Raw genomic sequence first — 21,559 nt, forward strand, 5'->3', positions numbered from 1 at the left:
TGCCCCCAGATCAGAGAGTCAGGAATTGGCAGAGCCATAGGATTCCAAGTTAGGTCAGTAGCAGAGGTTTTTAACTGCTACACAATATAGAGGACAAAATTATATTTATATGAGATAGAGCTTTGTTAAAATAGGAGGCATGGAACTGTTAATGTGGCATGAGGTTGACCATCTCTGAGGGTTTTTGTTTCCTTATGCCATAAAATGAGGGGTTAGATTCCCTAAGCAATGGTCACTTTCAGCTTCTGTTTCTACGGTTTCAAAAACAATGTCAAAAAATTTTCAGGTGCCTGGTCCAGGTGTTGTTAGTGAAAAGGTACTTTGAAAGCTGACACTATACTGTTCTTATCCACTGGCTGAGACCCTGTGTTTCCATGCTTTCATTAAAGGGCATATTAGCATTATATTAATTGGCATAAACAGCTGTAGCATAAACCTCCTGCAGAATAGAAGGCTGGCAGCACAGAGAACAAAGGGAGAGGCAAGAAAGCAATGATTGGCTGACCTGGATTCATCTAGGTCAGGCATGGCATTTGGTCCCTCTGCATTTCTAAGTTCTCTCGTGAATGTGGATGCCCAGGCAGCAGCCCAAAGCCTTCCCCATTTCCATCTCAATCTCTAGGAAGAATTACAATGAGAACAAGAGCTATTGCGGCAGAGACCAGACTCTGAATATTAAAGTACACACTAGGCAGGAGCTAGCAAAAGGAAGAATAAGAGATGTTCTCTATTTGGACATAACAAAGTATAACAGTCAAACCCTACTCACTCACCTGCCACACAAACTGTACCAAACGGTACCTTTTTTTTTTAGCCACACAGCGCAGTTTGTGGGATCTTAGCTCCCCTCTCCAAACAGTACCTTTTCAAGACACTTTTCCAAATCTCTTCAATTACTGTTCACTTCTTCCTAACCCTTTGCTTTATTAGGTATCTCCTATGTGCCAGACTCTGAGCTAGGCCCCATAGGAATATAATGAATAATGCAAAATCCCCAACGTCAGGGAAATAAATCTAATGGGGGACAAGTGCATACAAAGGGATTCTTGTTATCTGGGTATAACTAATACCCAAAAATGCCACTTAAGTTAACTGATGAAGGACAAAACTACAATAAAATAAAATAAATAAAAAGTAGATGGGGTCTTTAATTCTTCAAAATAAGTATAAAACAAAATTTTTTAATTTAACAAAATGTAAGCTATAATTGCCACTAAGGTAATTCTTAAACCAGAGAACATTGGTCATTTCACATTTGGCTTTCAGAACACGTTGATGAAGAGGATCAGTTTTGTAAAAATATTCAGGAGCTTCACCAGTTTTTGCCAAGGGTCTCTCTTAATCCTTTGTTACTCAAATCATTGTCCTCTGAATCTCCTATTATGACATTACTCATGTTAATTTTTCCTTCAATTTTAAACTGGTCTAATTTTACCTAATCCTCATTTGTCAATGACTTTTGTGTGTGTGGTTCAAGCCATTCTCCAATATCACTTTATTTCAAATTCATAAAATTCTTTATGTTTTGCAGAAATTTCAGTTTTCCTTTTAGAATCTACTTGCATCATATTGTTAGATGTTAGTTATCCTACCATTTGAAATGCCCTTACTGACAAAGAGAGTGAGGAGGACAAAGCCCAGTGGTGAGCAGAGAGGGATGTCTGAGTGGGGAGTAATTTTATAAGTGATCAGTTCCTATGGATAATAAATGAACATCTATATATCTAATTATAGTGCACAGGACCAAAAGAGTGCTATGGAAATTCAAAAAAGCTTAATAAATATTTGTTGAATGAGTGGATAAATTATTTTATTCAATAATTCAACAAGCATTTATCGAGAGCCTAGTACATGCCAGACACTGTTCAAGATACTGAGTATACAGCAAGGAACAAAACAAAGTACTACCTGTCTTAGTCCATTTGGGCTGCTATAAGAGAATACCATAGACTAGGTGGCTTACAAACAAAAGAAATTTACTTCTCACAGTTCTGGAGGCTAAGAAGTTCAAAATCAAAGCACCAGAAGATTCAGTGTCTGGTGAGAACCCTTTTCCAGGTTCATAGATAGCCATTTTCTCTCTCACATAGCAGAAGGGGAGAGGGAGCTCTCTGGGTCTACTTTATAAGGACACTAATCCTATTCATGAGGGCTCCACCCTCATCAGCTAATCACCTCTCAAAGGCCCCACCACAAAATATTACCACTTTGGCATTTGGATTTAACATATGAATTTGGGGGAGGGCTTCCCTGGTGGCGCAGTGGTTGACAGTCCGCCTGCCAATGCAGGCGACGCGGGTTCGTGCCCTGGTCCAGGAAGATCCCACATGCTGTGGAGCAGCTGGGCCCGTGAGCCATGGCCGCTGAGCCTGAACGTCCAGAGCCTGTGCTCCGCAACGGGAGAGGCCACAACACTGAGAGGGCCGCGTACCGCAAAAAGAAAAAAAAAAAAAGAATTTGGGGGAGACATAAACATTTAGTCTATAGCATACCATCAAGGAATTTATAGTCATGAATGGGTGGATGAGGGCTGCAAGCCTACATGGAAGAAATGGCAGCCCAGTTGGATCTTGAAGAATGAAGAGCTTTAATAGCATAGAGGAAAAAGGAATTCCAGGCTGAGGGAACAAAGTGATATAACATATGAATGTGTAGTAAACTCAGTCTTTTTAGGGATGGATTAGGGTCAAGAGAGATGAGGCTGAAGAAGTAGGCGGGGTCAAAGTGTAATGTTCCCTGAATGACAAACCAATTTACATGTTATCCTACCAGCAATGGGGATACACTGATGGCTTTTGAGAAAAACAGTAACAGGATCAGAAAAATTACTCCAGGCAGAATAATGGATGAATAAGAGGGCAGAAAGACTGGTGGCCAGCACTATGCAGAACAGTATGGAGGTTCCTCAAAAGACTAAAAATGGGGCTTTCCTGGTGGCGCAGTGGTTGGGAGTCCGCCTGCCGATGCAGGGAACGCAGGTTCGTGCCCCGGTCCAGGAGGATCCCATATGCTGTGGAGCGGCTGGGCCCGTGGGCCATGGCCGCTGGGCCTGCGCATCCGGAGCCTGTGCTCCGCGGCCGGGGAGGCCACAGCAGTGAGAGGCCCGCGTACCGCAAAAAAAAAAAAAAAAACTAAAAATAGAGTTGCCATATGATCCAGCAATCCCACACCTGGGCATATATCCAGACAAAACTATAATCGAAAAGATACATGTACCCCTATGTTCACAGCAGCACTATTTCCAAGAGCCAAGACATGGAAACAACCTAAATGTCCATCGACAGATGAATGGATAAAGAAGATGTGGAATATATATACACAATGAAATATTACTCAGCCGTAAAAAGAATGAAATAATGCCAGTTGCGGCAACATGGATGGACCTAGAGATTATCATACTAAGTGAAGTAAGTCAGAAAGAGAAAGACAAATACCATATGATATCACTTTATGTGGAATCTAAAATATAACGCAAATGAACTTATCTATGAAACAGAAACAGACTCATAGATATAGAGAACAGACTTGTGGTTGCCAAGGGAGAGAAGGGGTTGGGGGACGGATGGATTGGGAGTTTGGGATTAGCAGATGCAAACTGTGATATACAGGATGGATAAACAACAAGGTCCTACTGTGTAGCACACGGAACTCTATTCAGTATCCTGTGATAAACCATAATGGAGAAGAATATGAAAAAGAATATGTATATATATGTGTATAACTGAGTCACTTTGCTGTACAGCAGAAATTAATACCACATTGTAAATCCACTATAAAATTTTTAAAAATGAAAAAAGAAAACAAAACAAAAAGACTGGTGGCCAGGACACTAGTTAAGAGGTAATTTTAAAACCTAGAGACAAGATAATTATGGTCTAAACCAGAGCACAGAGGATAGTGAGATAAAAACAAATTTGGAAATAACTTCAGAGATAAAACTGACAAGGCTTGATAATTCTTGATAATGTGAGCTCATTCATTCAGCAAATATTTACAACACTCACTGTGGTCCTGGCACTGTACTAGGTGATGGGGTACAAAGGTGAACAAAAGAGATGATCTTTGACTCCATGGAGCTGAAAGGCTAGACATATAACAAACAGACAGGTACAGAATTACAGGTCATTATAAAAGCCATTACAGAAAATAACAAATACTGTAAGATGAAAATAGAGGGGATCTTCTTTAGATCAGATGGGTCCTGGCTTCCAGTAGATACCCAATATTTAGAAAGAAGAATATACTCAATTTTCTTAAAGAAGAAAAAGAGGGAGGCAGAGAAAAGCTAGACTTGTGAAGAAGCCAGAAATGGAGAAAAGCATACCAGGGGAGAAGAACAGGTGTGAAGGCCCTGAGGCAAGACTTTCTCAAACTTTGTAGAAGGGGATGGAGGTGGGGGAAGAGGAAAAACAATGCCAATCACTCTGAAACATAGCCACTGAGGTGGAGAGTGACACAAGATGAAGTTAGAGAAACAAAAAACAAGGTCAGGTCACTCAAAAACTTAAAATCACATTTAAGATTTCATATTTGGGAATTCCCTGGCAGTCCAGTGGTTAAGACTCGTTGCTTTCACTGCCATGGGTCCGGGTTCGATCTCTGGTTGTGGAACTGAGATGATACAAGCCACGTGGCACAGCCAAAAAAAAAAAAAAAGAAAGATTTTATATTTTCTCCTAAATAAAACAAAAAACTTTTACAGGTTTCAAGCAAAGAACTCAGTTAAAAGATAGTCCAAGGTAGGGACTTCCCTGTTCCCTGGTGGTACAGTGGTTAAGAATCCACCTGTCGGGCTTCCCTGGTGGCGCAGTGGTTGAGAGTCCACCTGCCGATGCAGGGGACACGGGTTCGTGCCCTGATCCGGGAAGATCCCACATGCCGTGGAGCGGCTGGGCCCGTGAGCCATGGCCGCTGAGCCCGCGCATCCCAAGCCTGTGCTCCGCAACGGGAGAGGCCACAACAGTGAGAGGCCCGCGTACCGAAAAAAGAAAAACAAAAAACAATCCACCTGTCAATGCAGGGGACACAGGTTCAATCCCTGGTCCAAGAAGATACCACATGCCTCAGAGCAACTAAGCCCGTGCGCCACAGCTACTGAGCCTGCACTCTAGAGCCCTTGAGCCACAACTACTGAGCCCGCCCGCTGCAACTACTGAGGCCTGCGCGCCTAGAGCCCATGCTTCTCAACAAGAGAAGCCACCACAATGAGAAGTCCGTGCACCGCAACCAAGAGCAGCCCCGGCTCGCCGCAACGAGAGAAAGCCCACACGCAGCAACAAAGACCCAGTGCAGCCCCAAATAAGTTAATTAATTAATAAATTTTTTAAAAAAGAAAGTCCAAGGTAGAGATGATGGTAGTTTGGATTAGAGAAGTGACAACAGACATGGAGAGAGGTAGATAGATTCAAGCAATACAAAGGAAGTAAAATTAACAAGATAGGGAGTGGAGTTATCCATATGAAGGACAGGAGAGAAGGGTGTCAGGAGAGAAGGAGGTGTCAGGGATGAACCTTAAATTTCTGGTTTGAGCAACTAGAGAAACAAAGATGCCACTTACTAAGACAGTGATAACTGGGAGAGAACCAGGTTTGTGGAAAAAGACCAAGAACGCAGTTTAGAGTATATAAAGAAGGAGATGTTGTAAGACCTCAGAGTGGAAATATCAAGTGGGTAATTGAATATATGAGTCTAGAGTTAAGGAGAGAGGTTTAGACTAGAGATATCTGGGGAAATACAGAAGTTGAGAGCTTATATATAGTATTCAAAGGTAGGACAATGAATGAAATCAAGTAGAAAGAGAGTACAGTGTAAGAGAAGAGGATCTCTCCCTTGAGGAATTCCAACATTTAAAATCAACATTGTAGAAAAGGCAACAAATTAAACTGAGGAATGGTCAGAGGTAGGAGGCAAACAAGGAAAGTGATATCACAGAAGGCAAAGCATATTTTAAAGAGGGAGTAATCAATAAAGGCAAACATACTGAGAGGTCCAGAAAGATAAGAATGAAATGGAAATTCTGTGGCTGCTAACAACACGAAAAGAGAGCCATCCAAGCACTATGAGCCTCTCAATGAAAGAACACACCAACACCTATAAAGTGGCCATGCAAAAAAAAAAAAAAAAAAAACCTGGATTTGATCAAGCCTCTAGATACTAACTTACAAATAATGTATAACCAAGGAACTTGTTAAATTATAACAGGGAGATGCAAAATCCAGACAGTGAGAAACTTTATAGGACAACTGGTTTCTTCAACAAATAATCTGAAAGGGAGAAAAAAGAGACTGAGAGGAAATTTAGAGATTAAAGGAAACATAAAAGACATGTCAACCAATCTCTCTTTGTAGCCCTTATCTGTTTCAAACTGTTAAAGAAAAAAAAAACAAAGAAAGAAAGAAAAGTATGACATTTGCACCACAACTGAACATTTTGATGATATTAAGGGATTATGGGAAGGGGAGTGATGTATGTGTGGCTGCGGTTTTGGGGTTGTTTGCTTTTTTTCTTTTTTTTTTTTTAAGTAGATTTGGCACCATAGGGGTCATTACGGGCCTTAGCACAAGCAGTTATGATAAGGTGGGGGGATGGGGGTAGAAGCAGAGTGGAGTAGGCTGCCAAGTAAATGGGAGGTAAGGAATTAGAAGCAGAAGTTGTAAACAGCTATTTAAAGAAGACTAGTATTGAAGGAAAGCAAAAAAAGCGCTTAGCTGAAGGCTGACATGGGATCTCAGGAGCGCTTTTGTTTGGTGGAGAAGGGGAAAACTGTTTTCCTTTAAATAAAACATTTCAATGCTGCTTATGATAACCCAGTAGAAAGCAAAATGTCATGACGTAGTGAAGTGAGGTTTCTAAGACAGGACCACAGGAAAGAATCTAAAAGCATATGAAGGATCAGGCCTTTCCTTGAAAGAGAATCATTTCCTTCATTGTAAAAAAAGGAGCGAAGGCAAAAATGGGTACAATCCAAGTAGATTCTCAGATTCAGAAGTAGGAATATAAAGCTTCTGTTTTATTTGTGATAAATGAGACAAAGTGAGGGGTAGTAGAGAAGTGAAAGCACAAAAGAGAAAGTGGGGCTTCCCTGGTGGCACAGTGGTTGAGAGTCCACCTGCCGATACAGGGGACACAGGTTCATGCCCCGGTCCGGGAAGATCCCACATGCCGCGGAGCGGCTGGGCCCGTGAGCCATGGCCGCTGAGCCTGCGCGTCCGGAGCCTGTGCTCTGCAACGGGAGAGGCCACAACAGTGAGAAGCCCGCATATCGCAAAAAAAAAAAAAAAAAAAAAAAAAAGAGAGAAAGTGACAGGTGGAGACTGAGGGGAGAATTAAAGATAACCCTGAAGGAAAGCAGCTATTTCCAGAGCTAGAAAATACAGGGGGGAAAAAATAGGCTTTTGGAAATGGGAAATAAGTCAGTTGAACAGACCAACTCCTGAAGAAATCATTAAAAGAAAGGCTGTGGTGGTATTCTCAGTTTGCAAATATTAAATCCTGTCAAGAGCCTATTAGGTCTTCATATCACTTGATCCAGTAATTCCACCTATGGGAATTTATTCTAAAGAAATAAACTCTGAAAGTAAAAAGCTATATGTAGTGTTACAGATAAAATTACAGTGTAATTTATTACAGGGAAAAAAACCTAAATGATTGTGATGGTTAGTTTTATGTCAACTTGGCTAGGCTATAGTACCCAGTAGTTCAATTAAACACTAAACTAGGTGCTGCTGTGAAAGTGTTTTATAGATACAGTAAACATCTACATTCAGTTGACTTTAAACAAGGGAGATTATCCTTCATAATCTGCATAGGCTTCACCCAATCATTTGAAAGACCTCAAGAGCAAAACTGAGGTTTCCCTGCTAAAGAATTCTACTGGTTCTGTTTCTCTGGTAGAACACTGACTGATACAATGGTATTAGGCAAATTATGGAATAACATCTTAAATTTTATAATGAACACTACACAGTAACATGGGGGAAATGTTTATAAGTCAAGAAAAAAAAGGCAAACAAATGTAGGTCTACATTGTGATTATAATTATGTAAATAGGTATGTTTACATACAAGAAAAAAGGGAACAAGAGTTTATTCATTTGACTGATGGAATTGTGCCTGAATTTTAAATTTATTAACAGCATTACAAAATAGTTTGTTAAATAGAGCTCTGTTATTTTTAATGGAATAAAGTTAGTAACATTGTACGTGTTAAGCCTTATTAGAATTGTGGCCCTATAAAGAAATTGGTACTAACCTAAAAGAACTCTGCCAATTTTGAAATGTTGCCTGGGAGAGTACTAAAAAAAATTTTTTTAAGGAAACTTCTGGAAAGCAAATATACCTAAAAGGGCTTTAATACAATGCCATTTTTCAGTAACATTTAATTCTTCAACTCAAATAAAATGAAGAAAGACCCAGCATGGCAAAGTAGCTGGCGATCAGCTTAAGAATTTTCCACATCCTTAGCTAGCACCAGGGCATGCATTCAACTTTGACTCAGGTCAGAGATATTTTTACTGGGCACCTAAATATTTAACGCAGTGAGGTTTCTTCTCTCCTGGCCTCTCCCAACATCAGACAATTGAAAGGATTCTTGTATGTTTGCTAAACTTGAGTGAAGAAGTCATACGGACCTCAGTTTGAATGCTGGCTCCACTTTCAAATTCATTCAATCAAAAAACATTTATGGCACTTCCCTGGTGGTGCAGTGGTTGAGAATCCACCTGCCAATGCAGGGGACACAGGTTCGAGCCCTGGCCCGGGAGGATCCCACATGCCGTGGAGTGGCTGGCCTGTGCACCACGACTACTGAGCCCGCGCGCCTAGAGCCCGTGCTTCTCAACGAAAAGCCACCGCAATGAGAAGTCCACGCACCACCACAAGAGTGGCCCCCACCCGCCGCGGCTAGAGAAAGCCCACACGCAGCAACGAAGACCCAACACAGCCAAAAATAAAAATAAATAAAATAAATAAATTTATTTTAAAAAATGTAAAAAAGGTCTTCCCTGGTGGCGCAGTGGTTGAGAGTCCGCCTGCCGATGCAGGGGACGCGGGTTCGTGCCCTGGTCCAGGAAGATCCCACATGCCACGGAGCGGCTGGGCCCGTGAGCCATGGCCGCTGACCCTGCGTGTCCGGAGCCTGTGCTCCGCAACGGGAGAGGCCACAACAGTGAGAGGCCCGCATACCGCAAAAAAAAAAAAAAAAAAAAAAAAAATTTATGGAGTAGTTACTATATGTTAGGAACTGTAACTACAACAGGGAGCAAAAAATGTATATACACTTTTTATTTTAAGGAAAGGGGTACTATGTTAAAATTCTTTCTCTTTAAGGTGTCATGCCTTAAAGAAAAATGATTCTCTGGAGCATAGGGTCTAGTAGGGCAGACAGACAATCAAATAATGCCATAGAGTAGTGGGTAAGAGAATGAATGCTAAAGTGTTTAAGGATGAAGTGTACTGATGTCTGCAACTTTTTTTGAAATGCTTCAAAATAAGATGGATTGATGAATAGATTAAGGGATGGATATTCAATAAAGCAAATATAGTAAAATATTATAGAACCTAAATGAGTATATGAGTGCTCACTAAACATACTCCCATTGCAATATTTTATTATAAAGAATTTTTAAACATACAAAATAGTTGAAAGAAGTGTATTGCTTCAAGAGGAGTCAGCCTAAAGAAGGGATTTTTCTTTTTTTAATAAAAAATTCAGACTTCCCTGGTGGTCCAGTGGTTAAGACTCTGCATTTCCAGTGCAGGGGGTGTGGGTTTGATCCCTGGTTGGGGAACTAAGATCCCGCGTGCCAAAAAAATTTTTTTAAAAGTTGAATAAAAAATTCAATCTTTGACGAAGAATTCTACTTAGATACTATGGATATCCAGAGGCAATCTCAAAACCACTTAAAAACTTTGATTAGTCAATTTAATCAATTTACTCCTCAATATTTATTTGCTTGTTTGTTTCAGCTGACAATGATAGAGAGAACATTCTACACTCAAGACACTATGCTAAAAGTGCTGGTTCATCTCCTCATTCTAGCACCAAGGGGTGGGGGGTGGTTTGGGCAGTCACTATTTGTCTCTGTCTGTAAAATCTGATTTATTCATCCCTTCTCAGTCTCTCAGGATTAACTAGGATACTGCACAGGGTAGCATCTTGAAAGGTCTCTTCCTACCACACCAGCTTCATCTCATACCATTCACTCTTGTTCCCTACGGCACATCAACCATAATGTCCTGTGTTTAGTTCCTCCATGTTGAGCTAAACCAGTGTTATCCAATAGAAATATAATGCAAGCCACTAACACAAGCTACATAGGTAATCTTAAATTTTCTGGTAGCTATATTTTAAAAATTAAAAAAGAAAAGCAAGTTAAATTAATTTGAAAAAATATTTAACCCAATTTATCCAAATATTAACATTTCAACATATAATCAATATAAAAAGTTAATTACTTTAAGTTCTTTTTTTCAGTACTAAGCCTGAAACCTGGTATGTATTTTACACTTATAGCACATCTGTATATGAACCAGCAACATTTCAAATGCTCAGTAACCCACACTGAACATCATAGCTCTAAACTTTTACCTACTTTCAGGGTCTTTGTGCACTTAAAATGTTCCCTCTGCCTGCAATGCTCTACACTCCATTCTCTGTATGACTAGTATCGACTTATCTTGCATATCTTATCTTAAAAGTATCATCTCCTCAATGAGGCCTTCCTCTTAGCACTCCAAAATTCTCTACCCTACTCCTTTATCTTCTGTAGGATTTATCAAAACCTGCACCTACTTATTTGTACATTTAATGCTTTTCTCTTTATTCCCCTCTGGAGTATAAGCTTTATAAGAGCAAGGACAAGGACCATTTCTGTATTGCTTATGACTGTACTTCTAGTACTAAGCACATGCCTGGCACATAGGAAGCGATCAACAAATATCTGTAGACTAATTAAGGGATAGATAAATAGAAGCACTGTAGAGATGCATTTGGTTTGTATGCATGTGGAGGTGTATATGTTTTGTCCCTACTCTACCAACCCACACATAAGAATATTCTCAGCAGCCATTCCCAAGTGGCCTGGGGCCTTAACAAAGTAGTCAGCTTCAGACAACTCTCTGGCAACTGGCAATGGATAGAAACAACATGATTTTTGGAAAAAGAATGAACTGCAAATAGATTTTAACATTCTCCAAGGAACCAGGACTTTTTTTTTAAGTCAAGGGAAAATGAAGGAAGTGCCACTGGTCAAGGCAGCACCCAAATGTTCAGGAGCCAACACCAGATTTGGAGACAGATGATATAGATTAAAGATTCCAATTTGCAAACTCCCAGCTCTGTTATCATGGACAAACCATTTAACTTCTTTCCATCTGTAAAAATATGATGCATTAAGGACAGAATTAAATGAGATTGTATACGAAAGTGTTTTGAAAACAGTAAAGCCTAAATATATATTGTCTCTAGGCTGCTTAGGAAACGTGGACTTACAAAAGTGTATCATAATGAATTTTTCCCCTTTGCTCATCTAGTTTCTTGTTTTAAGCTACTTTGCAGATTACATATAGATAACTTCTTGAACTGACCAAGCAAAATGTACCCGGACACCAAACAAAAATATCAGACTCTGGACCGGCCAGGTAATTCCAGATGGGAAAATAATCTTAAATAGAAGAAAATGTTATAAAATAGTAATTCTTCAACAGGTGATTGGGGAACTAAGAGTCCTTCCAACTATACCAAGTCCCTCTCTACCCATGCCCCAACCTGGAAATTTAAATTTTACTCCTCTAGCCCACTGAGAATTGTTTCCATAGTGAAATACTGTTACTGATAGACTATGGGGATCATGGACTATTTTACTATGGAGTAAGGGTGAGGGCAGGGGAGAGAAGATAAAAATATTTTTTAAATAAATAAAAAAATTTAAAAACACTGTCATAAAATATCTGAACTAAGAAGCTGGCATCAAATTTAATACATCTAACAGGAGAAGCCACCGCAATGAGAGGCCCGCGCACCACAACGAAGAATGGCCCCCGCTCGCCACAACTAGAGAAAGCCCATGCACAGCAACAAAGACCCAACACGGCCAAAAATAAATAAATAAGTAAATAAATTTATTTTTTTAAAAAAATTTAAAACATCTATGTGACAGCTAAGGAAAACGGAGGCTCAGGGTGGTTAAGTGACTGGCCGTAGTTACACAGTAATAATCATAAAAATGTCTTCAAATCCCAACTTGATCTCTCTGCTTCTAAATTTTCTAATCTGTAAAATGAGTATAAAACAGTATCTCTCTTATAGGATTATTCTGAGGAATAAATGAAAAACCAAATGTAAAGTACTTGGCACTGTGAAAGTCCCCAGTAAAAGGTCACTTGTAATGAGGCTGAGGATGCTGATTTGTTCCTGAGGTCGTTTATCCCCAACATACAATGAGGCTGGGGGGAGAAGGTGGCTGGGAAACAGGGACATCGCTATCCCAAACTCATTTTTTAAGAAGATTAAAAGGGTATAGATGAAATGCTATAATACTTACTATTGGTTATCTTTCTACAATAAAACTCTGATAGATTTGTTGTTGTCCTTGTTTTACCTTTTATTCTTCTGTATTCTCCATATTTTCTACAAGAATCACATATTACTTTCATAATAAAAGAAACATAAATGTATTTTTAAAACAAACAAGGGGGGCTTCCCTGGTGGCGCAGTGGTTGAGAGTCCGCCTGCCGATGCAGGGGACACGGGTTCGTGCCCTGGTCCAGGAAGATCCCACATGCTGCGGAGCGGCTAGGCCCGTGAGCCATGGCCGCTGAGCCTGTGCTCTGCAACGGGAGAGGCCACGACAGTGAGAGGCCCACGTACCGCAAAAACAAACAAACAAACAAACAAACAAGGGGGTTTGAGTAAAGACATTCAAATTGGAATTGTGACTATCTGACGCTATTTTAGCTTGCTGGACCCTGGTTACCAACTCCTAGAAAAAAAAATCTATTTAAATGATTAAGGAAAATCCAAGAAAATGCCCACAGAACCTTAGAGCTAAAAGCACTTTTATAGATCACTTAGTCCAAACTCCCAACTAATAGCCAACATGAGTCAAGCACTTTACAGCTTATGAATTGCTATGCATTTATCTATGGAGCTCACCTGATCCTCACAACACCAGAAAAGTATAAGAGAGCTACAGTGTATTGGAAGAAGCACAAGCTCAAGAGTCAGAAGGACTGGTCCTCAAACCATAGCTGTGCTGTACAGCCTCAGGCAATTCAATTAACCTCTGTTTTCACTTCTATAAAATGGACATAAAATAATTCCTGTCTTAGCTAACCCAGGGAGTTGCTGAAAGAATAAAGTGAGATGACATTAGTGAAAGTACTTTGTACACTATCCAAAAGGCCATTCATCGTCTGAGCCTTGCTTTCCTGTCTGCTCTTACCACTCCCCACCTTGCACCCCATCCTCTAAGTGTACTAAACTACTCAGAGTTCCCCAAACATGCTCTCAAGCCTTCTAGCCCTTATACCTCTCTCTTTCAGAAAGGTCCTCCTTCTCCCTTCTCTTTCTACCTCTCCCCCACTGTCTTGGTTAACCCCTGCTTATCTCTCAAAATCCAACTTAGGTGTCACTTCCATTGAGAAGGCTTGCCAGACCACCCCTATTTCAGGTGAACTAGATGCCTTTCCTCTGTCTTCACATAGCACCAATATATATATCCATGTGTCATTTTTTTTTTCTCAATATAGTACAGTTGTCTACAGACATGTTTGTTTCTCAAATATAAACTTAAAGGTAGGGACAAGGTATCATCTATCTGTTTCTTCACAGCCCATGACAATGTCTGAGGCTTAATATGTGTTTAGCAAATAAAGGGACTTTAGATGACAATTAAAACAGTTTTCATATAATAAGTACCAAAGACATTTATGCAAAATATTATAAGGCAGTACTTTTCAAACTTGGCTGCATAACAGAATCATCTATAACTTTTCAAGAATAGAGATTCCAAGAGATTTTGATTAAGTAGACCCGAGATAGAGCCCAGGCAACTGTATTTTTTTTCACATCTTCACAAGTAGTTCAAACCCATAGCCAAAATTAAAAACCACTGCTATACAGAATTGCAGTCATAAAATTACAACAATTGTACCTAACATCTATATAACTTAACATCTTACAATTCATTTTCACTTGTTATTCATTTAATCTTCACAACAACCCTGTGAGTTAGGTATTATTTTTATTTTCCAAATGAAGAAACAGAGATTTAAATAAGTTAAGTGTCCAAGTAGGTCTTTGCCTAACTTCAAATTTACTGCTCTTCCTTCTACATCTCTCTCCTTCCCAAGAAAAATGATAAATAATATTGCCATAAGATACAAAGTACTATGAGGCAAGGATTCAAATGAGAAAGCCATCAATCCCTTTGTGCAAATCAGGGAAAGAGAGATTAAGGAAAGCTAGGCCTTCAAGATATAGGCAGGAAGATGAGGGTGGAGGCCACACATATACTGTCACTGTCATTTATCACCCCAAAAGATTCAAAAGGCAGATTCTATAAAGGAGAAAAATGTCCTTGCAGCCTCACTTAGTACTTACACAGTCTGAAAGGGAAAGGGACATTGGAGAGAACTGGAAGTAGAAAAGTGGAAGAAGAAAGCCCCATAAACAAGAATGAATTTCCCAAGGCTGCATGCAAATTACCACACCCTGACTCCATGAATAAGAGCCAAAACATAATGGACTTTTTATAATTAAGACTTAGATAAATTTTAGAGAATTAATCAATACCAAACAAAATCATATTTATGAGGGATCAATGAACCTCTGGTTCTTCCTTGACTTGTTGCTACACTATTCCTAAAGAGGGGATAATCTGGAGGATCCTGGCACATAGAAGATTTCTCCCATCTCAAAGACTAGATGGGAGAGTGGAGGAGGTTATTTATGAGAGATAAAGCTTAACACTAAAGCAGAAAAATGTATTACATTATGTTAATAAATCTACATTGGCAAAGGAAAAATGAATATTCAGGCACAGGTGACTCAGAACATGGATAAAGTCTGATCTCCCAACTTCAGTAAAGAAGTGTTATCCTATAAGTCTGCAATATCATGACCATCTGGCAGAGTTTTATCAGCAGTTATTTTTGGGGGGTTCAAACTGTGGACTTCAGTTGGGATTTCTTAGTGAGAAGAGGTTAGAGAGATTAGAAAGCAATCTAAAAGGACATTACTAGTGCCCCAAAGTTTAGCCCGATAGAGTTTAAAAGGCAATATGATATAGCGGCAAAAATAAAGTACATTTAGATTCAAAAAAATGTAGTTTTAAACCAATATTTAGTCATTTGCTAATGATGCGCCTTTGCGCAAGCCAATGGAAATATCTATTTCACATGGCTGTTGCGAAGACTGAACAAAACGCACCAGGGAGGGGCTTCCCTGGCGGCGCAGTGGTTGAGAGGCCGCCTGACGATGCAGGGGACACGGGTTCGTGCCCCGATCGGGAAAGATCCCACATGCCGCGAGCGGCTAGGCCCGTGAGCCGTGGCCGCTGAGCCTGCGCGTCCGGAGCCTGCGCGTCCGGAGCCTGTGCTCCGCAACGGAAGAGGCCACAACAGTGAGAGGCCCGCGTACCACACACACAAAAAATGCACCAGGGAAAGGTGCTATTCTTTTTCCTAATGAATGATAAACGTAAATCCATGTAAGTCTTTCTTCACCAGTCTTTCTACGCACAAAGAAAGAGAGGAGGCTAAATGAAGAAAGATTTTAACTCTCACAGCAGTACACTTACAAAACATTCCTACACCCGCCATACAGAAAAGTTAAAGCAGCTGGGGTAATGAACATGCCACATAACTGCTGGTATCAGATGGATACAGACTGGAACTGAGGTTTGCCACTTACTTTCAACAAAAGCTTAAACGAGTTCCCTTTGCCAGTCTGAGTTTCAACCTCCTTATCCATGATATAGAGATACTAGCAATCTTCTTACATGCTTATTTTGAAGATTGGAAAAAATATCTCCCATAGTATCTGGTACATAACAGTTGTTCAATAATGTAAGCGGCTGTTAATAAGTTTACCACCACCTAACAACCAGCTAACAAATTATACTTTTCAAAAGTTTCTTTACATTCAATGTTTTTTCAGTTGCTTCATAGCTGTAAGCTAGTCATAGCAACTGTTACTAACCCTATTTTACAGTTAGGACAAAAGGCACAAAGATAAAATTACTTCCATAAGGTCATGCAGTAATATAGAGACTAAATTAAGGTCTCCTGACTTTCTCTGGGTTTTATTACCCACCCCACCCCAAATTATAACATTAGTCCTTAGGAATTAAAATGAAACAGCATATTCTTTTTGATAAACTTAAACTTCTCTCTTTACTATTTAAAAAAAAAAAAGTTTTTTCCCTACTTTCTAGTCATGATTTAGAAAGATAAAAAGGGGGGAAAGGAAAATTCATTAACAACAGAATTGAGAATTATCTCAAATTAGCAACTGCTGATTCTACCTTGATTTTTGTTTTAGTTTTCCCCAATAAAGCCATCAACCTCTTAATTAAAAGATTTTGAAGTCTGCTTATCAAAATGATGCTTGTTTGATAAACGATTCCAAAACTGAGAAAAAAAATTAGAAAGCTTTGTCCCATCTTTATGAGTATGCATCACTTTATCCCTCTATTTAATTTCTTCATTTCCACACTTATCACATCATGTTTTAGTATCTTTAACTCCTTAAGGACTTGAACCACATCCTATGGATATCTGAACATCCTGTCCAAGCATGGGACCTGGCATATGGTAGAGGAGGACTCAACAAGTGTTTACAAATAAATGAATCAACAAATGAAGCCAATCTCCCAGAGGGAAGTTAGGAAAGGAGAAAACTGGATATGGTATCTTAGGGCTAATAAGAAAGTGAAAGAAACAAAACATTTTAAGAGCTTCACAAGGAAGAGAAACCTTTGTGTGGAGTCAAACAGGCCCTTGTATGGCTTTAAGCATCACTAGAGAAAGACAAAAACCACAGGAGATCAGGAAGAGATAGTTTCAAGTTAAAAGGTTCAAAATTAGGGTGCTTATTTAAACTTGCAAAACCACTTGCAAGTTCCCAAGAAACAATCCTGGCCTAGGATATTTTAAGTGCAATTTTAAGGTCCTGGCTGAAAGAAAAAAAGAAAAAATCCTCCAGGCTTCGGTGGAGAAAGACAGATGTAAAAGGGAAGAAAAGCTCAATCTAAAATAAATCCCCCAAAATGTTAGAATCCACTTGGCTTTGCATATTGGAGTGTGGTTCCTCTTCCTACTGAGAACTATTCTTGAATAAACCCCCAACGTAGCAGCTGGCAATAAATGGGATTAAATCATTTTTATATTATTCATTCAACAAATATTTGAGTGCCTGCTATATACAGTCACTATTCTAGGCCTTGGGATTAAAGCAGTAAATAAAACAAAATTCTCTGCTTTCAGGAAGCTTTCAATCAAGTGGCAAAAATAGATGATATGGAATGGAATGGAGTATAATAGGATAGGATGGAATGCAATGGAACAGAATGGAATAGATGGAATGGAATGTCAGGCAGTTTGTACCCTGGAAGAAAAAGGAGGGAGGGGAGGAGGGGAGGTGGCAAGGAGCTGGTCTCACCAAAAGCAGATCTTTTAACCCAGTGATTCTCAAACTTTAGCAAGTATCAGAATCACCTGGAGGACATGTTAAAGCAAATATTTGGAGTCCCCAGCCCTAGAGTTTTTCGTTTGTAGGTCTGGAATGGGACAAACAACTTGCAATTCTAACAAATTTCCAGATTGTATTGATGCTGCTGGTGCAGAGACCACACTTGGAGCTAATTATTCTAACCCAAAGAATTAGGTAACCTCTAACTCATGGGTCTTGACTTGCTTCTTTATTCATACATTCATTTCAAACACTTATTCACTGCCAGAAGCTTTGCTAGGCACTAGGACTAAACAGATCCTGCCCTCAAGAAATTCACAGGTTCATGGAAAAGACAGGCACAAACTCAACTATTTGCAATAGAGAGCTATAGAGACCTCTAAGAGTGGTCTGTACATGAGCCAGAGGGTGGAAGAGCAACTCATTCTATGGAGGTAATAGGAGGAGAAACTAAGGGACTGCTTCCCAGAGGTCCAACAAGCACTTCTCCACAGGCAGGTACAGGGTGGCATTCCAGGCAGAAAGAACAGCACATGCAAAAGCAGAGATGAGAAGAGAGTGGCAAGGGAGTTATAGAAAGTGAGGCTGCAAAGGCTGGCAGTATTCTAATCTCTGAGAGCTTCTTACTCATGTCAAAGTGTATAAAATTTTATCTTTAGGCAATGACTAGTCGGGGTGGGGATAAATCACTGGGTTTTGTTTTACAAAGATCTCTCTGGATACACAGTGCCCTCCTTTTAGAAAGCACTCCTTCCTCCAAACCTAGCACAGGGCCTCATAACATGTGCTTAGTAAATGTATACTGAATTGAACTGAACAAGCTCTTTGTCAAGTGCTATTTTATAGATGAGAAGCAGGTCACCACCTTCCCTGAAGGACTCACTTTGGCCAGGACAAGACCTGAAAAACAGGTCCAGCAGCCTCAATTATTGCACACCACTCCCTGTACAACTGGAGTACAGACTAGGGAAAGCCTTCATTGTTTACATGTCTACCTCACCCACTAGACTTTGAGCTCTTTGAAGACAGGGAGTGTCTTAATAGATTCTAAATCCCCATAGCCCTAGCAGGAGACCTGAAACACAGCTCTCCAGACTCCAGTAACGTCGGGTAAATGAGTGACTGAATAAGCAAATTTACCAGATAGACCCATGAGCTAATGTAGGTAAGCTTCAGCGAATGTTTCAGGGTCCGTCACTCCAAAACCCCTTCTGAGAAGCAGAGTTTCTAGTTGAGGTGAGGTGGATTTCATATGCACCTGATTTGGGATTTCCCAAATAGGAACAAAAAAATGTTACAAGTGCTGTGGTAGAAATCCTACCAGGCCTCTGAGGGACCCAGTGAGAAAGTTTTGCCTGAGAGGAGTATGGGGCAGATGCCAGCAAAGACTTCACACTAGGGGTAGTGGGGTGGGGGGATGCTTCAGTAGAGTCTTGAAAACTAAGTCGGTGGTAGACATCTGCCTGTTTCTAGGGCACAAGAGCAAACTCCTGGAACTTTAAGACTGGAAGTCACCTGCTCAAGGTCACACAGGAAGTAGATGAAGTCATAAGGTAAGACCAATGAGGAGGCATCTGTGTACTGTTGACTCCTGTTTTCTCCTGATAAAGTTGAGAGAACCCAAAGACACAGTAGGCAAAATTAAAGATTTTTCTCAGGAACAGCTCTTAAAATAAAGGCTAGACTAGTGGATTCGAATTTTTATTGGTAACCATAGTACTAACCCTTCCCTTCACCTTTCACAGTTCGGGGGGGCGGGCGGGGAGCATAAGACAGTTACCCAAAGGGCTTAACAAATAACAAGCACTTTGCTCCCAACACCCACAAACACCCAAAACTTCCCAAGTATTCTTCCAAAACACTCCCGGTAATGTTTGCTGTGAAAATATTCAATACAGTAAAGACTATAATAATCACGTCTTTTGAAATGGAATAATGAACATAAAGTAACTCCAATTCTCCTTTCCCCGTTTGTTTTTAACTCCACATGTTACAGAGTATTCCCGGGGTGGGGGGAGGGGCAGCACAAGTCAAGCACTATCCACTCGTATTTTTCAAGGAGTTCAACTCTATAGGTGATTCCCCACCACGGCCTGGACAGGGGTGATTTTTTCGTGCACAATGAATCTGACGCCGCCTTGCTAGGCTTTCCCGTCGCGGGCCAGGGTTAGGATCGGAGGACCACAAAGTTCGGGAGGGAGTCGCTCCCGGGGCCGGACCTGTCGGATCTCCCGTCCCCTCCCCTGCCCCTGTCTTCCCCCGGGCCCCTCAGGGCCCCAGGCGTCCGAGGCCGGCGGCTGCGCCGGTTAGTACACAGGGGGCCTTTGTTGGTCCGACAGAAGCGGCCAGCCTCGCAGGGGCCGCCCCCGCCTCGCCTCACCTGGCGCCCCCGTCCAACCGGCCCCACCGCGGAGAATGAATGGGCCCCAGCGCCCCACCCCGCGCCGCCCCAGCCCCACAGCCAGGGGTACCGGGCGGGAGGCCGGCTCTCACCTTCCGCGCACGTTCGGCTCGACTCGGCTCCTCCTCCTTCTCCTGCTCGGAGGCGGCGGCCGAGCCCGGGAGTGAGCGCGCGAGTGCACGAGGGGACGCTTCACTTTCTCCCTCCCGCCGCCGCCGCCGCCGCCGCCGCCGCTCTCTCGGCGCCTCCCCACCCCGCTCGCGCCGGGGAGTCCCTCAGGACTGGGCGGGGGTGGGGGGTGGTCAGCGACCGTGGGGGGAGTCGGATAGGGGGGAGGCGGAGGGAGCTAGGCGACTCGGCTGAGGGGGGTGCGTGCTCCCAGGGTCAGAGATGTGAGGAGCTCGGGTGGCCTCTGGGGGAGGAGGTGGGGAGACAGAGGGTTCTTTGAGGGGCTCTCGCGAGCGCGGGGCCCCTTGAAAGAGGGGATAAGAGTCTGAGAGAAAGCGTCTGTGGAGTAGGACAGCAGAGCCGGGGTGGGAGGGGGCGGGTAGGCGCGACAGACGATTAGAGGGGGAGGGGGGAACCGTGAGGGGGCGTCTACGGTGCTGCCGACACCTTGGACTCTAGCTGCAGCTGCAGCCGCTGCAGGGCCGCCTCCCCAACCTAAGCCGAGCTATTGTACGCCGGTCCCCGGGCCGACCGCCTCGCCCACCGGCCCCCGCCCTTTCCCCCGCGAGGCTTAGGCGCCGGCGTGGCCCGGCTCGGCCCGCCTCCCGCAGGTGGGAGGGGGCGGGGAGGGCTGGACAGACCTAAGTGAGCGAGGCCAACCGGGGGGGAGCGGGGGGAGCAAGCTCCTCGAATGACGTCATCGGTGCATGACGCAAGAGGCTGGGGAATCACCCGGCCGCCGCGTGACGTCATTGCACCCGCGTCTCACCTCGAGCCCCGCACACTATACAGGGGCAGGCTCCTTGGACGCGGGAAGGCTTTGGGACGGTTTCTGGGGGCGTTAGTGGTGTGTCGAAGAAGATGGCTCATCCCCCAGTCTTATGGTCCTCTTCAGGTTATAAAGCACCACGGCATCTGCTAGCTCTTTGCCAAGCGCTGAATTTGGAAACTACCCCATCTCCTGGGACCTCAGAGCCAGACATTTATTATACTGTTTCTTTTTTTCTGGAGAGGGTAAGGGGGTAAAGAAATGATAATGGAGGTTTCAACTGCTGTTACAGACAGAAAAGAATGGGCTTCTTTTCCCGCTTTTCTCCTACCTGAAGGCTACATTCAACGCAAAGCTTTTTCCTGAGCTCGGGTTCTGTATTTCCCAGTGCCTCTTCTATTTTCCAATGCAGTGCTTCCAAACCCCACTGTACCTCAAATTCCACATGATCCAAACTGAAACATTAGTGACGAAGGGTTTGGAATCAGATTGCTTTGCTTCAAATTCCAGCTATACAAATGTTAGTGACA

General features: G+C 42.1%; 1 protein-coding gene across 9 annotated transcripts in view; it reads right to left on the reverse strand.

Moving 5' to 3' along the window:
* Positions 1-20,325, reverse strand: part of PAK1 (p21 (RAC1) activated kinase 1) — a 154,235-nt gene extending 133,910 nt beyond the window's left edge. For 6 of the 9 annotated variants that reach the window (XR_016393854.1, XM_022593897.3, XM_089915343.1 and 3 more), the window contains exon 1: positions 20,185-20,275. The gene's annotated coding sequence lies outside the window, so the exon portion shown is untranslated. Of the gene's footprint in view, positions 1-505; positions 19,293-20,184 lie in introns of those variants that run through there. The other 3 variants (XM_089915339.1, XM_089915346.1, XM_089915340.1) reach the window with 3 other exon arrangements.
* Between the last annotated feature and the right edge of the window lie 1,234 nt (positions 20,326-21,559).

Source organism: Delphinapterus leucas, chromosome 7 (genome assembly GCF_059928025.1).
Source record: "Delphinapterus leucas isolate spDelLeu-1000000601 "Yukka" chromosome 7, BTC_Dleu_Yukka2, whole genome shotgun sequence".
In the NCBI taxonomy this organism is placed as follows: domain Eukaryota; kingdom Metazoa; phylum Chordata; class Mammalia; order Artiodactyla; family Monodontidae; genus Delphinapterus; species Delphinapterus leucas.